Genomic DNA, 22,037 nt, shown 5'->3' with positions numbered 1-22,037 from the left:
TCTTATAGATAATGTGATAGCCACTGGAATGTCATTTTAAATTTTCAAATTATTTACCTTGAAATTGATCAGAAAGAATATAATGTAATATATTTGAGAAGACACTGAATTTTACCAAGAATCCTGTAGTTATATAAGTTTAATATTTTAATTATTTTATAATCTCTAATATAGTGAACTATTAACTAATTTCTCTGTTTGGCATTTACTTTATCTCACGATGTTTCTCTGTCTCTCATTACATTCATATGACTTCTGAAAGTCAAATGCATCAACTTTGCATAGCCAGAAACTACAGTGTATTTTAATGTAGTTTTATTGTTTACTTCTATTTCCAGCAAGGTGTCAGAATTTCAATTTTAAAATGAATATGTTTAGACAATTATGTGCCAGATAAACAGTATGATTCCAGATGGTTTAAACAAACTCAGTAAATTTTTTTTAAAAAGTCAGATTGCCCTGTTCATCCCACATTGAAAATCTGTTGCTTAATTTTGTGATCTAAGATATAAAATATTACCAAAGTACACTAATTAATGACTAATGCCTACATGATAGAGAAAAATATATGAATAATATTTTAGGCAGTATATGCTATTAATTTTATCTTTAATCAACTTTAAACATTACTTATTTGAGTCGAATATATTCCTAAGAAAACCAACCAGAAATAATTTGTGGAGTGTGTGTTACTTCTATACATAAATATGTGCTTATATATATAAATAAACAGTTTGCCTATTTTTAAATTAAAAAAGATAGATGCTGCATTCTTTTTAATGCTAATCAGTCTCTAAGAAGTCAAGATCAAAACTATCAGAAGAGATCCAGCAAAGTCCTGTTTGATCAGTCTAATGATAAATTTGCTTACTGGCACAATTGCCTAAATTTCTATTCTCAAGCATTTTTCTAGGTATTGAAAACATAGAATAAATCAGAAAAGCTTAACTCTAAGGAAGAAAAAGTAATCAGTAAGTTAAGAATTTTTAGATTGTGATGAATGTTATGAAAGAAATAAACAGAGTAGCGTAATGGAAATTTCTGTTGGTGTGAAGGTTTGCATTAAACAGGGGTATCAGGAGAGGCCTCAGTGACAAGATGGTATGTCACTGAGGCCTAAAGGTAGGAAGGACTGAGCCACATTACAATAGGGACATGAGCATTTGAAGTGTGCATTTGCAGTATGACAAGCTGTGCAATGCACGTGTTGTCAACATGTTCAAGGGGTGGGTCAAAAGGTGACTCATGTATTGTGAGCAAAGAAGAGCGAGATTGCAGAAAAGACTGAGGTGTGAGAGGAGAAACCTACAAAATGAGTACATAAATAATACTAGGTAATTCCACACACATTTTCTGTGTATCTTTTAACTTTCGCAAGTTCACTTCCATAGGACCTTGCAAATCTGCCATTATGGGATAAATATAATGGTGTTTTTCTTTCTTTGCCTAGGTTTTAGTTCAAGTAATGAATTATCCATGGTAAGATCGTCTGCCCTGTAAAATGTATCATTACATTTCTACCATCTCTGGGGGCTTATTATGTGTCAGGTTCTGACGTAAGCTCCATTATTATATTATTTAATCTTTATTATAAAGTATAAATAGTATCATACCAATTTTATAATTGAAAAACAGGATGATAGAAGTTACACAAAACAAATGGTCTGTATGATTGTGTGGGATATACTTGCCCTGCTGCAAAATCGCTCTTAACATGTGACAGTCCTTGTCCCAACCCTCCACCTCCTTCTGTCTCCAACTCCTAGGATTCTTAGTCTCTACAGCTTGTTGGGATACATTACTAGGGAAAGGTTTCTGGTATCTAATTTTTGAAATTGTAGAAGACTATTGATTTCCATACAGTATCAAAAAATAACTCAAACCTGGCTCAGAGAAGTTTTTTTCATAAAAATAAAGATGTATGAAGCACCTCTACACATTGTACTGTTATTGACCCTCACCTCTAAACTCAATTTACTTTTTATCACCATCACAATCTAAATCTTAGTGTCAGGGTTTAGATCTCAAAGTAGGCAATGGGCATAGATATACTGGTTGGAGTTCATAGGAAAAAATGAACACATCTCCAATGAATGAAATAAATGCCTTCTATTATACTAAGTTCACTTAGAAGTGGCAATATCTAACATTTTGTGTGGACCCGTTGGGACATTTGATATATTCATGTTGAATCGGATTTAATTATAATAATATGTAGGGATATATAGTTTGCCAAACATGTTATAAGTATTATCTTAAAAAGTACACAGGTCAGGTTCAGTTGGCAGAATAGGACAATAACATCTGCTTGGTATTATTACCATTCTCACTACTGATTGTCTATTTAGATAACCCAAGAGAAGGGTACAAAGTAGTAGATATAAAAAAAGGGAGTACAGCAAGCAGTTTTGGTTTTGAATACATGTTTTAAATTACATGGTTATACTCCAGTCTTAAAGCATTAGAATATAGAGTATATGAAATTATATTATTCGAACAGTATGAAAAATATACATTGTCATGAAGTAAATATAACAAAGTACTTCCATAATATTGAAGAAAGTTTTTGAAAAATATAGAGAAGACATAAATTAGTGAAATAATAACCATGTTTAGGAGTAGGAAGAATCAATATGGTAAAATTTTCATTTCTTTCCCAAAATAATCTAGGAAATTAGGCAATTTCAATCAAAATTCTGTGACAGTTTTTCATGGAACTTGAAATATTGATTCTAAAATGTATTGGGAAAAGCAGAAGAACAAGAATAATTAATAAGGTTTTGAAGAAGCACAAGGTTACAGAAGTTGCCTTACCAGACAGGTAGACATATTATCAAAGTACCGTAATGAAGAAATGTGGTATTGACACAGAAAAAGATAAATCAATGTAACACACTTGAAAAATTATAAACAGGCTAACATATATTGTAGGGCATGGGAAAATTATGGTATTTTCATGAAATAGTGCTGGAAAAATTAGTTGCCAACTTTAATAAAAGCAATACCTAATTTTTCCAAACACAACAATTCTATTACTAAAGAAAAGAATGATGTTAAAATCATAAAGTTAGAACTATCAGGAAAAAGAAAAAAGAGAGGATCTGCATGACCAGACAGATTAGTTACGCATTTCTTACATATCACAAAAAGCAGCATGCTTTTTAAAAATGACATTTTTATATGAAAACACAAAACTTCTAAATAAGGACACCAATGAAGGATATAAGCTATTCACCAATAAGATATATGCACACATATTATCAATAACTAGTAGTGACCAGAATTTATACATTTCTAGCAATTAGTATCAAAACACCAACAACTCAGTAGAAAAAATGGCAGAAGTTAAAAACAAATAATCAATAGATAAAAGCACAAATGGAAAATAAATATATTCACTGATGCTCAACTTCACCTGAGGCAATCCCATTCGATGAAAATTAGAATGAAATACAATTTCATCTCCAACGGAAACAGAAAGCTTTAAAAAGTCAAATACACCATATCTTGGAAAGAATTTGGAGCAACTGCTGGGGAAGGTATACAGTTATAATTCTTTTGGATTATTTGGTGTAGTTTAGTAAAATTAACAAGGTACATATGTATGACCCAATTTAACTCAGAGTTCTTTAAAAATGTCTAGAATCTACATCAAAAACAAAAGCAAAAAGATAGTCATAGCAGCAATGTTGTATTTTTAAGAAGAAAAAGAACACTCAATTTTTATCAGCAGTGATAGTGAATGAATAGAGCTATATAAAAATCTTAAATGAATCTCAGATATATAGCATAATAAGAAAAAAGAAAATTAGTAGAAAAAGAGTGATTACAAAAATATAAAAATAACAAATAAATATTAATATGGATATGTTACAAATAAATTTAGATATAGATATAGATGAGGACTACAAATCAATTATTAAATGATTATCATGAGTGATGGAATAATAAGTGATCACTATTTTTCTAAGAATTTTACATATATTCTTTTACTCTTTACAAGTTCCCATTAGATAAATAGTGTTACATTTATTTTGCATATAAGAAAATTGTCCATTGTTTTCCAAAAGTAATACAGTACTGAATTCTTAATTCTGATTTGATCTGAAAACTGGGAACTGAAATATAAGCAAAACTGAGGACAAGCTGTCAGCTTCAAAATGTATTTTCTCTTGGAAGATAAGTCAGTGAACCACCTGATGTTTTACCAAGATTTACAGCTTGCCCAATAAAGCTCCTTCTCCTCTTGTTTCTAGGAATCCAAAGCTAGCATGTTCTAATACCATCCTGATACTGACCAAATGCGCACCTTCCAATATCACTATAAAATCACTCAGTCTGTTAGTATTCTCTCCCTTTTTTATTCCTTAGGGCAATAGTTTAGGTGACAGCTTTTGGAGGCATAGGTGACTCAGTTGATTAAATGACTAACTCTTGATTTCAGTTCAGGTCATGATCTTATGATGAGTGGGAGTGAACTCTGTGTGGTGATCTACACTTCAGTGTGGAGCCTACTTTGGATTGTCTCTCTCCCTCTCTCTCTCTGCCCCTCCCACGATCGCACACATGCACACTCCCCCTCCCTCTCTCAAAATAAATAAAATTATACATAAATAAATAAATAAATAAATAAATAAATAAATAAGAGCTTTAACTGATCAACAAACTGGTTTGGTGTGCTTTGGAAAGGGTCAGCTGATAATCCAGTGTAACCATTTTGTGTTCTGTTATTAGAAAGTAAAGAGCAGGGGATTTTAAACTTTCTTGGTATTCTTCTAACTTTCTCTCCTTTTGGGTTATCCCACAAAATATTTTCTCTGTTGTTGAAACAAAGTTTTAAATAAGGTAAAATTGAGATTGAGGAATCATTTCCTAGTGTTTTTTTTTTTTTTTTTTTAATTAACGTTTTTTATTTTACTTTTGAGACAAAGAGAGACAGAGCACAAGCTGGGGCGGGGCAGAGACGGAGGGAGACACAGAATCTGAAGCAGGCTCCGGGCTCTGAGCTGTCAGCACAGAGCCTGATGTGGGGCTCGAACCCACGGACCACGAGATCATGACCTGAGCCAAAGTCATACGCTTAACTGACTGAGCCACCCAGGCTTCCCATTATTTCCTGGTCTTAAGCAACTTAATTTGTGGTACTGATGACATTGTTGCTACTTTGTCCTCTTTGTGACTATGTCCCTACAAAACATGTTAGCTGAAATTTTATCCGTAGTATTAGAAGGGAGAGATGTTGGTGGATGATAAAAAAGGATACTGAAAACAGCTGTTTTTTAAGGGACATATTTTCTAGGTATTCTACTTGAAAAATACTCTTTAAAGACATATATTTAATCAATGTGCATTCATCCAATTTGATTTCTTTCTTATTTATGTACATTCTGGCTGAAGTTTGCTCCTTTTTATTCCCTTCAATTCATAACATCTTGTGCTGATTTGCATAGTACCAGGTTACCAGGTTTGAAGAAGGGTGAGGGCACAAGCACTGGATGAAACTAATGCTAAACATTTTCTTTCAGTGGTGACCATATTGAACACTGTGATACAAGATGAATATTTAAGGTTATTTGAAAGGCTGTGAGGTGTTGGGGGTGCACACACCTCCAATGGCTTATCCTTGGTGTCTTCTCGTTCATTGATTAAAAGGTGTCCTCTCAGCTCCCAGGAAACTCACTTCTATTAGACCGCACATGAAGCTACCTGTTGGGAGCCATTCTGAGCCCACTAGTCGAGAAAACTCTTGGTGAGGTTAAAGGAAATTTGCACAGTCTCTTGACAATCAGATGATGACCAATATCCACCCCTACTCAATTACTTCTGCTTGAGCACTGACCCCTAAGGTACCTTGTTGATCAATATCAGGAGTGACTTTTCCCCTTATTCTGGTATGGTGATGTACCTGATATTCATGATTGCACCTTGTGAAGGAACTTCTTCTGGGAACTTCTTTTGATTATGGGAACAGACATCGTGTCTCCAGCAGGTCCTGTTTCCCTCCATACTTTCCCTTGAGCGATGAACAGGCTAATGACTCTTACTCATAAAAGATTTACCTTTACGTGTACAATTCTGTTTCTACCGTTGCATTAGTCCAAGAGGTTCATACAGCTCAACATGTAAATGAGCTAACCAAAAATGACTCTCATGCCCTAGCTATTCAAGAAATCATAAAATTAGACACAAAGGTAAATGCACTCGAAGAGGCTATTCTATGTATTGGAAATGAGCTAAACTCTTTAAAGGTATGGTTGGCTCTCTGGTGCCATAAAGAATATAACTGGAAAATGAAGTCTTGCCTGGAGACAAAGAGCCTAACTTAGACAGAAGGAACACATAAGGGCAGAACGTAAGTTACTACATATACTTTTGCTAACTGGTGGTGTATAGCAGTTTTTTCCCTAAGGCCTACATTCCATAAACACCTTCCCTTTCCCTGGCAGCTGTGATGAGGATCGATAAGAGTATCTACAAACCTGTGACTTAATCTTAGTGTTACTAAAATGTGAACACCCTGTTATTTTCTTAGTTACTCAACCTCACTATAATTGGGGCAGTTCTGCAAGAATAGCTCTGTAGGGGCGCCTGGGTGGCTTAGTCGGTTAAGCGTCTGACTTTCGCTTAGGTCATGATCTCATGGTTCGTGGGTTCGAGCCCCGCGTCGGGCTCTGTGCTGACTGTCAGCTCAGAGCCTGGAGCCTATTTCGGAGTCTGTATCTCCCTCTCTCTCTGACCCTCCCCTGCTCAAGCTGTCTCTCTCTCTCTCTCCTAGAAATTAATAAAAGTATTTTAAAAAAAAGAATACTTCTGTAAAGCCTGTTTCTGTACATTTTCCAAAAAATCACAGAAAACTATCCATTGTAAAAATTTCCATTTTCTGATGCCATGTTAACATTTGACCTATAAATAAAGACACCAAAATTGACTGGAGGAGATGCCTGCCTGGTGACCAGAAAGAATCTCAGGGCTCTCTCACTCCCTCTCTCACCGACACTATCCATCCTTCAGGGTCCCCTGGACCTGCTGGTGCTGGACTCCAGTAGCTACCCTAGGAATCTAATAATTTTACTGTGTACAGAGTACCTATTTTCCTTGATTATCATATGAAAAAACTTCCATAGTAATCATTCCTTACCAAAATTCTCATTTCAAAAATTTTCTGGATGTCTTCATTTGCAACCAAATCTACCGGCTCATTCAATTTTCAGCCTTTTGCCTGTACCCCTGCAAGGCTAAGCCCATGAACTTTTTCAAGGAAGAATCAGTCTATATTTTAGGCTTTCCCTAAACCAGTCAAGTAAATCCTATTTGTTCACTTACATTTTAATCTTTCTTAAGATGAAAAAGTGTGGTCAGCATTTCCTTGCTTCCAAATATCATTCCAAATTGTTCCATTCTCTTTTAAATTTTAATAGCTCCCATTACTCTAGAAAGAATATTACTTTGAGATTCATGCTCCCTCACTAAACTATCTTCTATCACTTGCCACTGTCATTACATAGGTGGATGGATGTCTTCCATAAATGTGAGAACAGCTTGCCAAATACTAACTAAATCTTGACACATTAATTTCAAGGTGTAAAATCAAGAAGTATGTTTCACCTTTTTGTCTGAGAACTAACTCTGTGAGGTTAACCATGAGGAATTTCATCATATTTAACAATGAGAAGACAAAATTTCCATGCTTAGCAAACATGCCTTGAAAAAAACATTGTATTAAACCTAATAGTGGAAATTGAGTTATATATAGGATTTCACAAACCTTAGATTAGAAGTTCATGACCACAGAGCCCTATCTATGTAGCTTGCATGTGAAACGACACTTGCAGAGCACCATAGATTGACTTCTGTAGCAGGAATAAATTGGATTGATTTAAAAGGATAAATTAATACATGAATGGTCCTGATGGAATCTTCTTCCACATTTCAGTGAGCTATAAGACATTATTATTCTTTGGCCAAACCCCAGAAAACAGGAAGGATTTTGATAAATGTAAATGTAGAAGACACATTATTTCAAACAGAAGTAATTATAAGAAAATGCATAAGGAAGGGAAGGCATGAACCATGTTTATTTTCTCACAGGGTATAAATAGTGAGTGGATTCTATGAATGAAAGTGGTTTGGATCACATTTTGAAACACTGGGGAGTTTTGTTTTTGTTTTTGTTTTGTTCCTTAATTGGATCAGGGGATTTTGATCATAGGTGTGTTTTAGGGAATCGATCTTTAAGTGGAACTGTAAAGGATGAAACAGAGCAGAAGAAAACAACTGATGTTGGCAAGCCAGTTATCAAGCCTTCACAAAAGTCAAAGTGAGAGGTACAGAAAAGCTGATTTAGGAGAGTGACATTGGAGAAGGAGAAAAGAAAGAAAGGGCAAACAGTGAAATAAATAATTGAATAATTGTTTAAAGAAAGGTGTGGTTTCATGTTTAACTGAAAAATGTAAAGTTATTTAACAAAGGTTTTCATGTTTATAAGTCATAGTTGTGACCTTAATTTTGATATGTTGGTATTTAGATGCCAGGGTGCTCATTTAGATAAAAAATAGTCACAAATTAAAGATGTAGTTTGAGAGCAGCCTGATATATCTAAATAAAGGATTATGATGTTCAACTCATGTGCATGACAGTATCTGCTAAAAGCAAGAGCCTGACAATTCAGGTCAAAAACAAAATCACTTAATTCATAAAAGTACACCATTTCTTAAAAATACACCCATATTTCCACTTACTTCCCTATTCCACTGTACAATTCGACAACGGAGAAGACTGAGTGATTTTGAACATTAGCAATTTTCCTTGGTCATGGCTTTAAATATAATTTTGAATTTAGCTATCTTGTGTCCTCTCTGAATAACAACTACCTAACCTTACTTTGACATTCCAGCAATAGTACCAAACTGCAGCCTGAATTTCTAATTCCTCTTGCCCCCAACCCCTCTCATTTTAGCCCCCATTCCAACCAACCTTTAAAAAGAGAAAGTGAAGGGGCGCCTGGGTGGCTTAGTCGGTTAAACGTCCGACTTTCGCTTAGGTCATGATCTCACGGTTCGTGGGTTCGAGCCTCTCGTCGGGCTCTGTGCTGACTGCCAGCTCAGAGCCTGGAGCCTGTTTCAGTCTGTGACTCCCTCTCTCTCTGACCCTCCCCTGCTCATGCTGTCTCTCTCTCTCTCTCTCCTAGAAATAAAAAAAAAAAAAAAAAAGAGAAAGTGAGGCACTGGACAAGAGATTAAAGGGTCTAAAATATTAGGCCTAAGATTCTAATATTTCTAAAAAAATTCTCTCACAGAAAAAATTAGTGACACTGATTCATATAGACCTCTGTTATGCATTGAATTATGCTCCTCCCCCAAAATACGTACAAGTTCTAATTCCAGAAACCTGTGATGGTGACCTTATTTCGTAAAAAGGATCTTTGTAGATACAATCAATTTCAGATGAGGTCATACTAATTTAGGGGAGGCCCTACTCTATTGATTATTGTCCTTATAATGAAAGGGAAATCTGGACAAAGACACACAGATGAGAAAGCCACGTGAAGATCAGCAGTCTTGAGTCATGAATCTACAAGCCAAGGAATGACAAGATTTGCTGGCAACCACAAGAAGCTGAAAGTGGTAAGGAAGGATTCCTCATGAGCTGAGCTGATATCGGATGCTTAACTGACCCAGGCACCTCATCCCCTACAGCTTGTAAAGAAAGTATGTCCCTTCTAACAATTAGAGATTTCTAGCCTCCAAAATGTGAAAGTATAAATTTCTAATGTTTTAAACCACCCAGTGGTGCTTTGTGTGGTTCTTTGCTGGGCAGCCCTAGCACACTAATATGGTCACTGACTGGCATTTGTAGTATTCTAAAGCTCTCTGGGTACTTGTATCATATTTTCACCAATATTTTGTAAGATCACTGTAAGAAGACTTTTAAAGTTCTTTTAATCCCCCCCCCCCACACTTTATTGTGATGTTCCATTTAGTGCAGTGTGTATTCTCATTTGTTCATTTCTTTAAACTCAAGCCTGACACACCTTTTTTGTGCACTGTTTTTTTAATTGAGTGTTGTAATGCTAATAACAGTGAATTTCAAATATGGTCAAGAGACGATATATATGATACATGATGTAAATAATGTTTTTGTGACTGTTACTACAGCCACATATTGGAGACGGAATGAAATGACCTTCTAACTGGTATATCTCTCTTCCCTACCACTTATAATAAAAACAGGGGAGGGTAACATGGCTTCTAAACTCTGAAAAAAAAAAGATAATAGATGATGATGATGATAGATAGATAGATAGATAGATAGATGATTGTTTCTGCCAGATAAAATGAAATTTTACTTTTATAGCTGAGGTATAAGTAGGAGATAGAGGGCTAATAATGTGATATTTTCAGATCAGAAAGACTTAATCAAACCAAAGAATGTTGACAAGAAACTTGCTGTATCATAAAATCAACACATGCAAATAGCTTTATTTTATTTATAACACAAAAGAAATAGATTTTCTGACATTTAATGTATTTGTAAGAGTCTATGATGTAGCTTCTTCAACTCAAATATTTAAGGACATCAAGTGAATAGATAATACGTTAATACTAAGATTAATTTAGATGGTCCTCGCTTTGATAAGGCACCGTACTCAAAATTGTGAGGTTGACAGTTTAGAAGATACACAACCCTAAAAGGAAACAACAGTCTCAGAGGAAGAAGCGTCCCTAAATTGGAGAACATTAAATCACTAATTTGATTGATATCTTCTTTAAATTATAACCTCACATCCTGCCATTATGACACTTACATATTATCATTATGTGGAAAGAATATCACATCACTGTAAATATTATATTCCCAAATTCATATCCAACTCAAAAATTAATACAAGCTTAGATATATTTATATAAGTACAAGTCATTCAATGAATATTTATTATTCATTTTATTCTAGGCATATTCCACAGGCTTAACATATATAAAGGAACAAAATATACATAAAAAGAATTGCCACATACAGAATAAATATATAGAAAACTTAAGATGGTTAAACAGTCTATGGAATATGTATCACTGAATAACTGGGATTTTAAATTCTGGGTGGAATTGGGCTTTATGTAGGGGTGGGGAGATAATTTTCATTGAAAAATAACAGTTGAAGAAAGTGTTTATTAGGCACATGGTAAGATCTAAATTAAGTTAAAGCTGCACTATTTTTTTCAAGATCCTAAATGGTAGAAAGGTTTGGGACCATTTGGAAAATGTGTTAGCCTGTCAAATGTGAGGATATAAACCAGCATTTTTTGTGAAGGCATTGGATCTATCTCTAGGAGTACCATTCACTACAGAATTAAAGCATTAGGCACAGTTTTATTAGGAACACGGAGAATGCATTACTTCACAAGTAATCACATTCCTTTTGAGGTATCTGAATATAGAATTTAATTAAAAGGTATCACAATTAGATAATCAATAGTCTCTGCCACTGAACTTATTATCGTGAAGAAGATGCAGGCATTCCCTTTGAAAGAAAATGTTCTCACCGCACTGTTTAATTCCAGCTATTTTAGCTTCAAACATCCAACATCCTCACAAATAAAGGAAATGATAAAGATAAAGGAGAAATTTAATGCTGAATGGGCTTAATAATAAACAAAAGAACCCATAGCACATTAAAATATATTGAAAAACAAGTTTCAGATAAAATTATGTAAAGATTGGGGTGCTTTGGTGGCTCAGTTGGTTAAGCATCTGACTCTGGATTTTGGCTCAGGTCATGATCTCACAGTTCATAGGTTCGAGTCCTGCATTGGAGCCTGTTTGAGATTCTCTCTCTCCCTCTCTGCCTCTCTCTCTCTCTGCCTCTCTCTCTCTCTCAAAATAAATAAATAAACACTAAAAAAATGTAAAGGTCTTCTGCCACAATGATCATTTTAAAAATCATTGTAAAATTCTTAATTTTTAAGGAAATTAGGTGTTAAGGACATATGTAGGATTAAGTCAACCCATTCATCCTAACAAGTATACATATCAGTAGAGTCTGGATTTTGCTGAATATATAAGCTATGTAGTCCAAATATAACTGCGTAGAGTATCTAAGAGAAAAACTTAGCAAATACCTCAAAGCAAATCAATATTGTATGTGTATACAACTAATTGACTTAATAAACAACTTTGCAATGTAGTCCTCATGGTTTATTTTGTTTCCTCATCCCGTTCTTCCCTTAAAATTGCTCACATTAATTTATTATATTAAGTAAACCTTTATTTAATTCATTAACTGTAACATTGATGGCATAAACAATCAAGACATGAAAAATATGATAGAATAGATATGAAAATAGATACTAACGTTTTGAAAATAACATTTAAAATTCAATTTTAGTATATATGTATGTTTGTAGCATTTAAAAATGCAATTGGGGGGTGCCTGGGTGGCTCAATTGGTTAAGTGTCCTACTTTGGCTCAGGTCATGATCTCATGGTTCATAGGTTCGAGCCCCGCATTGGGCTCTGTGCTGACAACTCAGAGCCTGGAGCCTGCTTTGTATTCTGTATTTCCCTCTCTCTCTGTTCCTCCCCTGTTCGTGCTTTGTCTTTCTCTGTCTCTCAAAAATAAATCAATGTTAATTTTTTAATTAAAAAAATAAACAAAAATAAAACTGGTTGTCACAAATCTTTTTCACAAACAAGTATGCCATGCTTTTTCTATATTGGGCTTTTCCTCTCCCAAATAAAAATGTTCATTATAACGAAGAACATCACAATGTAGTCAGGTGTGGCTTATTAGTTAGATCCCTATTTTATTAACCTGCCCTATTTAATAATGGTCTTAGTGAGTTATGCTGGATTTTGTTCAAACCATCCACTATTGAAATCTTTTCCAGAATAATGTATTGTGGAATATATTACACTCTGAAGCTTCATGAATTACTTGAATACATTCTTTTCAGGTAATTCATGATTTGAAATTTGTTCTGATGATTCTTTTTCATTTTTATTATGTTCTTATGAGAGGAAATAAAAATAGTGATACCATTTTAAAATACTATTAAAGCAGTGGCACAATCAGATTATTAAATTGGGTTCTGAGATCAGACAGAAATATATTGAAAGCTGCCTTTATCACTTATTAGCTATGTTACTATGAGCTTCAGTTTCCTTATCTCCAGAATGTATAATAATAATGATAATATCTTATTCATAAGGGTGTCTTGAAGATTTAATGAAATAATGAAAGTTCTTATCTCTGTAACTGGTTCACAAGGCTAATCAATTTTTAATGGATGATATTGTTTTCATTTGTATTATTGATGATAAGTATCCTTTAAAGGCTATCTCCCCACTTCTACCTTTTCCTTATTAGAGAAAATTTTCCTTATTAGAATATATAATTGTTAATTGACAGAGAATATTCCTTTTCCAACCTTGTGATAGCCTAATTGTCCTTTTAAAAATGTCATCTCAAAGTGAGGATAAAAGTCATGAAAGGTATCTATCTACTGTCTGTGTCCCTGAGGTCTTACCTCAGGCCAAGGAGGAAAATGTTAAGGCTCTTTATACAGGACAGAGAATCTGTGTTTTCCACACAGAGAGTGAGAGGCGACGGGGGACATTGTGGTAGGAGAACAGTAAGAACAATGATCCCTTCGTTACACAGCACTTTCACAGAGCCACGTTTGTCACTGGTCCCTAGTTTAAGCCACTTCAGATGGTCGATTTTTCACCCCCGAAATTGCTCCGTTTCAATCTTTTGCTCGCTGGCTGGTTCACTCTCTCTGCATGCTTTGTATGAGAGCCTCGTATCTGACGTTTCCGACACAGAGCATTTTTGCCAAGAATGGTGTTCTTTGTGTATTCATGCCAGAGTCTCATGTATTTACGACTATTTTTTCTTTTCTCAATCTCTGACCAAGAAGAGAACAAGACCCTGATGAATGTCAAGTAACTCAGAGATATGAATACCAAGTTGGTCCGAGTGACACAAGAGAGGTGAATTATTGAACATAAATGGATCGTGTCAGCAAAGAATTGTGACTGGAATATGTACGAGTTTATAGTCTTTTTCTTCTTAAGTAATCACAAATGGAAAAAATACAGATGCAATGATTAAATTATATGCTGAAGGGGAACAATAAATAATTTCAAACAAAATAAACACCTAGCTGGTATATTCTAAATAATTAAAATGTGGCTGTCAAATGAAACACAGACCATTTCCATCTAGTTTTATATAAATATTTAAATATTGGCTGTATGACTCACCAGGTAATTAAATCCTATGAGTAAACAAGACATTACTGACACAACCAAGTGGAATATATATTTACATACATGAAATAGCCTTACAGTTCTAGTAAAAACGTTTGGGTTCCTCTTAAATATAAACTAATAAAGCTAGAAAATGATTACCTTCCTTGCAAAATGCATATAGATATATTTATTTTAAATACATCTGTATCATCCAGTGCTAATTAGAATCAGTATGTTCTCATTCATTCATTTGACAAAGTACACACATAATTAGCTGCCATGTGTGGGATTTTAAATTTTCTGTTAGTGATTATGTCATTTTAGAGGATGAAGCAATAAAAGGTAACTGTTAACCTATTTCTGGAGAATTTCCTACATAAATTACATCTCATCATAAGAGAATTGGGCAGAAAAAATATATTTAAAAGATGGTGATTTTGAGTGAATAGAAACTCTGGCTTTACTGGTCAATACTTGTCTGTACGTTTCCTTTTTTAATTCATTAGTTTCCACTAAGTTGCACAAACAAAAGAAAACCGATTGAACTGATAATAGTTATGTGTCAATCCTGTGAGTGATTCCTTGAAAGAGAAAACAAGGAGTTGACAGCTCCTTCGTCTGAAGTAATAGCCTTGAGAGAATGAGATCAGTTTGGGTTTTACCCAGTCATCGTGGATGTGTGTATGGAGAAAGCAGATGATACAGATTCTGATGCATCATCACGAAATAGGGCTGTTATGGTTGTCTTACATTTATACCGTTCAGAAAATACTTGAAACTCATTCTGTGGCTATACTTCTGAGTAAGATGAAGTGGTTAAATGGCTTAATATAGCCAATATATTACATAAGGAGTTAGTAGAACCGTATTCATCATTAGGCACATCCAAGTGCTTCACCTGCTAAAAAGCAAGTGAAAGGAACAAGAGTAAGCACCACTGATTTACCCCTTCTTTCTTTGTCAGTTATATTATTTAAATAGTCCTATTACCACTCACCTTTAAACCTTACACCTCCCTCACATATACAAACATATTTCTCTTCAATGTATGCTACTCCCCTTCAACTTGACTTAGAACAAACAGTTTTCTAGTTAATTGAAAAGTTATTTTGTAATAGTTAAACACTGTGTAAATGTCATGTATATAATGGTGTTAAAGTAGACATGGCCGACTATTTAAATAGTAGGGGGAGATAATTTTACTCCAGTCAGTTTTTCATAGGGGATCACAAGGGAATGCAAACCTTACAAATCACTATACACAGAATCTTGATATTCTATGAAATTGCTTTAATTCACTTTTAAATAATGCAGGAGCCTATACAACCTCCTATGCTTCAAAGTAGCTCTAACAAATTGTTTTCATTGATAGAATTATCACATAATTGTGATAGCCAAAATAATATTCACTAGCCATATTAAGCTACTGAGCAGTTGAAATCTGGCTTGTGTAATTAAAAACTGAATTTTAAATTCTATTTAATTTCAATTGATTTTAAATAAACTTCCAATAGACATAGATGTCCTTTAGCTTTTGTATATAGATGTTCATTTTGGTGATATATAATATATATTAAATATTAGGCATTAAAGATACATTTAATTATATATAACCCCCCCTCAGGAGATAATATATAATTAGATGTAATTATATATATGGATAAATATAAATATTAGATATATATATATATACATATATATATATAAATCCTAAGCTTAGAAAACTTACCAAATAGAAGAAAGTATTAATATTAATAGAAGAAAGTGTTCCAATATATGTTTTACCTTAACATTAACATTTTCCATAACCATACTACAATTTTCAAAACAAAGCAAATATTGGTATCATAACCATTAATTAAACTAAACTTTTATTTTTGCTCCAGGATCCAAACTAGGCTTCCATGTTGCATCCATTTGTGGTTTCTTCTTAGTCTCTTGCCATCTGTCCCAGTCCTCAGTAATTCCTTGTATTTCATGACCTTGAAGAGCTTGACTCTTCATGACTTGACTGCTTAGTTATTTTTTTTTAATAAAATGACCCTTACTTTGGGTTTATCTGATGTTTTTTCATAATTAAATTAATTGCGGTTATGTGTTTTTGGCAAGAGTACCACAGAAGTAATGTTTCTTCTCATTGTATCCTGTCAGGGAATACATGATGTTGGTATTTTTTATTATTGGTGCCATTCACCTTGTTCAACTCAGTAAGATTACTTCTGTAAGACTTCTTCACATTAAATGTACTCTTTTTCTTTTGTGATAAATAACTATCTTGAGGGGATATAATTTGAGATTATGTTATTATTCTACTTTTCCTCAAACTTTTGCCCAATAATTTTTCATCTATTTATTTCCTCAGAATAAACTCACAGATTTCTTTTATGCTGTGAGTTAAAATTCAGTGTCATCATTATTTATTTTATTAGTGATTGTGCCATTAATCAAATTGTGCCATTGTTGGACTTTGGGAATTATATATATACAGTAACACATGACTAAATAAGTAGTGTAGTCATACATTTGAATACCATCTATGAAAGTCAAGCTTTAAACTTTTTAATGTTTAATAACATTCAACATGTTTAATAACTACTATTATTAAATATGTATCAATCAATACTTTGAAATTCCCTAAAATATTCAAATATTATTGAAACAAAAAGAATACACTGGGATTTTTAAGATGCTTCAAAAAAATATCTCATAATGGGGTGCCTGGCTGGCTTAGTCGGTAGAGCATACAACTCTTGCTCTCAGGGTTGTAAGTTTTTTTCAAGTCCCACATGGGGTGTAGAGATTACTTAAAAACAAAATCTTAAAAAACTCTCATCATTTTACATATTATGGAAAATCCCAAAATGAAAAAGTAAATTAGGAAGTGTGCCCAACTGCAGAATTATAATTAAATATAAGGATGCCCGTCAGGTCAATTTCTGTAATAACTCCATTTCTTTTTTTCTATTTCTTTCTTCTATTTTTTTGGCCTACTTTATTTATTTTCTAATTATATATATGCATAAATGCATAGATTTCTACTTTCTAAATCTTTATCAAAATGTATTTAGCCTAAACTAGATACTCTAATATTTTTAAAATACTTTTGTAATCAGTGCATTATTACATAAATGGTATTTTGTTTTATTCTCAGTAGTAACTGATAAATATAATCACATGTGTGACTTTGGAAGTAAAAATAACTTACATAAAAATATTATTTAACACATATATAACACTAAAGTCATTAATAATAGGGTGATTATTAATCCCAGATTACATTTACCAAAATGTGACCAAAAGACAAAAAAGTGTGAAAGTGATTTTGCATATAAGATGCTTGAAAACTCTCAAGTAATTTTTTTTTCTTGAGAAAATATGATATAAGTAAGTTAAATAGTGATGTGACTACTTGAAAACTATTCAACGATGCAGGTTAAATAAACAGGTACACCTACCAAAAACAGACTCTAAGATCACAGATTACTGCAACACATATTTCTTGCCTGTATTAGTATAATGTTTAAAGAGATCCCACTTACGTGTCAGGAGTCTTTAGGATGCTCTTTGATCTCTAAGCTTTAGAGCTGAAAAGATTTGGAAGTCGTCAGCAATTGCAGAGAAGTGCCATCTTATTTGATATCCCTTTGATATTTGGCCTCTTTTTAGTTCTATGGATTCAGAAGTCTATTGGGGTCATTCATTAATATACAGTGAACAATTGTCTTCAAATCCAGATAAAGATATTTTAAAACATTTTTTTCTTTTAAAGTTTTTATTTAAATTCTAATTAGTTAAAATGCATGGTAAAATTGGTTTCAAGTATAGAATTTAGTGATTCATCACTTCCATTTAACACCCACTGTTCATCACAAGTGCCCTCCTTACCACGAATCACTCACTTAGCCCATTAATATAGATACTACTTTTTGTGCTCCCCGATTATCAGAAATCTGACATAATTTAAACTAATTTGTCCTCTGCCTGGGGCTTTTTATCAACCTACAAGCAGTATAATAGTTTCCTGTCCCAGTTCTAGTTTTGTTACAATCCCAGGCAAAGGGATTGAACTGTATCATTTTTCACTGAGTAAATGGTATGATATCAATAAAAATAATAAACAATTTGTAATACAATAGCAATGGCTAAGCAAATTTCATCCTTTAATTTTATTTCTCTTATTCAATTACAATCGATAAAAACTGCTACACAAATAAAAAGCCAAAATGAAATAAAGATTTTAAAGTGATCTATCAAAATCATTACTGAAGTTATTATTGATTTGATATTTATTTATTTATTTTTAAAATGTTTTCTATTTATTTTTGAGAGAGAGAGAGACAGTGCGAGCAGGGGAGAGTCAGAGAGAGAGGGAGACACAGAATCTGAAACAGGCTCAAGGCTCTGAGCTAGCTGTGAACACAGAGCCCAATGCGGGGCTTGAACCCACGAACCATGAGATCATGACCTGAGCCGAAGTGGGACACTTAGCCAACTGAGTCACCCAGGGGCCCCTGATTTGATATTTGTTAAAAAGTGAGATGAAAAAGGAAAGTAAATGAATGAAAGTTTATTTGAATAATGTTCTTTATTAGTTTTATTTTTTGAAAAATATGTCTTCTCTAATAAATAATCACACCTGTTTTAGGATTTCTAAGAAACAGAGTATTTACCAGACATTTAACTAGAGTTAGGCTTGGTAAGCATTAAAACTTACTTTGTAAAGTTGAAAAATAGAATTTATATCTTTTACTGAATTTGAATATCAGAAAAGATAATATTTTATGCATTCATCACAACAAGAAAGAGACAGCTGCCATCAGAAATATTATTTGCATAAAATGCATGTCTAAATTGTCTTCTATGCTCTTTCCAAGAGCTAAATGTACAACTACACACCAATCTATTTTTCATTATCTGATAATCTTTGTATGTTCTGTCCATATAAATTTTCCTATAAACTATAACCAACTGAATATTTTCCCTATTCTCATTGCCAACCAAATCATAAAGCCCTTATACATTGTAAATTAACTGCACATTAAAAATATTTACATTGTACAATATGCATACAATATGCATATAATTTTGTATATATATGTATATATATACACATATCCATATGTATATATGTATATAAATGCTATGAAGCATAATAAAGCCATGGAACCACCAGTCATGAAATTACTGCTCAGCTTAAAAATTATGTCATCAAAACTCTGGTATTTAATTATGTGTTGTACTTAATTTAGTCTTTTCTCCTGACTCAGGAGGCAGCCTGATATTGAATTTTGTATTTGTCATTACCTTCTTCTATATTATATACATTTATCACCCATGCTTGCATCCCCACACAATATAATGTTTAGCTTTGGTTGTTCTAAACTTTGTACATAACTTTTTAATATTCACGCAAATCATTTTTTCATGCAACATTAAATATGGTAGATTTGCCTATACTGTAATGTTTCATTATAGTTGATTCTTTCCTGGCTTGGATATTCTAAGCTAATCATAGTTACCTCATCTTTTTAGATATAGTCCTACATTCTCTTATGATATGACCGCTTTTAGTATGAATTCACTTTCTCCCCCACTAGACCTTCTTAATCACAGTGTGAGTAATTCAGCTTTCAGAACCAGACATAATTAAATCCATACTCTTTTGAAATGTTTTTGATCATGGGTGGCATAACTATGCTTTACCTGAAATGTCTAAAATTAACTTTGATGGTTGTCATAGACTCTGCATCTAAAGTTCTCTCTTGTCTAACAGGAGAGCGGGATACAGGATTAAAAATAGGAGAGAGATGGCTAATGTCCAGGAAAAGAAAAGAGCCCCGAATAAGGGTCCGTGCCCCATTTTTATTAGGATCAGAAAGCTTAAAAACGTGGTGATGGACGTGCACAAAGAGACCACAAAACTGTGAACATTAACCTGTGGATGTGAGGGAAAAGGGATCTTAAAGGTATTCGAGGTTAGGGTTATGGGTTAGTACAAAACAAAATCCTGATCCTGGGCTAGCCCTGTGGAAGGTTGTTTAGAGAAGACAGGAGGCACTACCTCTGTTTATCTTAGCTAGCCTAGGGGATGAGACAGGTAGGACACGTGACCTCAGGGTTAATAAGGCACCTTTCTTCCGTTAATCATCTCCATTCTGGGCTGCTTCACCTGCAGGGTAGTGGTGTATAGCCCAATTTACCTGTTTACTTATCTTTGTCCTTCCTTCCTGTAAAAGCAGCTTTCTGGTATAGTACTAAATTTGGGGAAACTTTGCCCTGAATGCCTAATTTTATTTATGTCATATACCTATGTATTGGAGGCCTTGTCCCCTCCCTACTTTATGCTGAGACCTTTGCCCTTTCCTCTCTATTTTGGGGACTCTGAACCCCCTCTCTATAATGGCTTGCCTTTATTCCTCCCTATTCTTGGTTGCCTTATCTTGTTTACCCAAACTCTGTGTGAGCATCCTATGACTTTCTACTTCTTTATGCCTTGTTGACCCATTGGTGTAAACCCAGGAGTCCAGAAGCTTATTCTCCACAGAAGGTCATTGATATTTAAATTTTTTTTCTTCCTAAAATCTTCACTTGTTTTCCCCTTAGGCTCTCCTGGAATCTAAGATGTCAGAGTAGTACAACAAATATTTATTTTCCTTCTCTTTAGCCAAAGCGTTCATTTTGGGGGGCAGAAGCAAACCAATAAAGTAATTACAATATTACACTCCCTAATTCCTCAGGGATAGAAAATTAAATCTGCACTTGTTGGCATGAGCACTGAGTGTTGTATGTAAGTGAAGAATCATGGGAATCTACTCCTGAAGCCAAGAGCACAATGTATGCTCTGAATGTTAGCTAACTTGACAACAAATTTATTAAAATAAATAAATAAACAAATAAATAAATAATTCCATACCTCTAAAATAAAAAAGAAAATTAAATCTGATCAGATTCTCTCATTTTAGCTAAATGATACTTCCCACAGCTATCTTTCTTTGGCATTAATACCTAGTAACAGGTACTACTCTGTGATTTTTAGATTCTGTCAAAAAAAACCAAAATCAATCAATTTTTCTACCTAGCTGGGAGTGCAGCAAAATACCCACATAACATACAATTTTTATTTCAACCTCTTTTGTCTTCATGCGACCACTTTAAAATATTTCTACAGAATGAATAGGAATTCACCTTCTTGATTGAATATGAAGAAAACTGATCTGAGGTGTTGACTGAATTGAAGAAAAACCCTTTTAAAACCTATTTTAAGATAACAATGTACAGTTTTAGAGAGATCTGACTGGTTACTTTACAGGTGAATAAATGTTTGTTATTTCTATTCACATGGGCATTCCTGATGTTTCTCAAATAGGTGAGAAAAGAGTGAGATATTTCTCAGCTCTTCTAGATTCTGCCAGTTTGGCATTGCACTGGAGAGTTTTCAAATAGTTTTTTTTTTAATTACTACTTCTTTTTCTCTAAAAGTTTATAATTGTTATCTGCCATTATTGGAATGGAAAAACTTTCCTGAAATGTAAATTTGATTTTATCTTCATATTATAAAATCATTAAAAGAATCAAATAATATAAATTCCCATAAACACTGGAATAACATTTAAATCTAAGCTTTTTACTCATAATATCCTTTCTTAGGAAGAAAACAAAAGAAAGAGAGTGTCTGTCTGGCTCAGTGAGTACAGCAGGCGACTCTTGATCTCAGGGTCCTAAGTTGGGGCCCCATGTTGAGTGTAGAGATTATTTAAAGTTTATTTATTCATTTGTTTTTAAATGTTA

The sequence above is a fragment of the Hyaena hyaena genome, unplaced genomic scaffold (genome assembly GCF_003009895.1).
Source record: "Hyaena hyaena isolate Hyena2069 unplaced genomic scaffold, ASM300989v1 scaffold_416, whole genome shotgun sequence".
Taxonomy (NCBI): Eukaryota; Metazoa; Chordata; class Mammalia; order Carnivora; family Hyaenidae; genus Hyaena; species Hyaena hyaena.
This window is presented reverse-complemented; position numbering follows the sequence as displayed.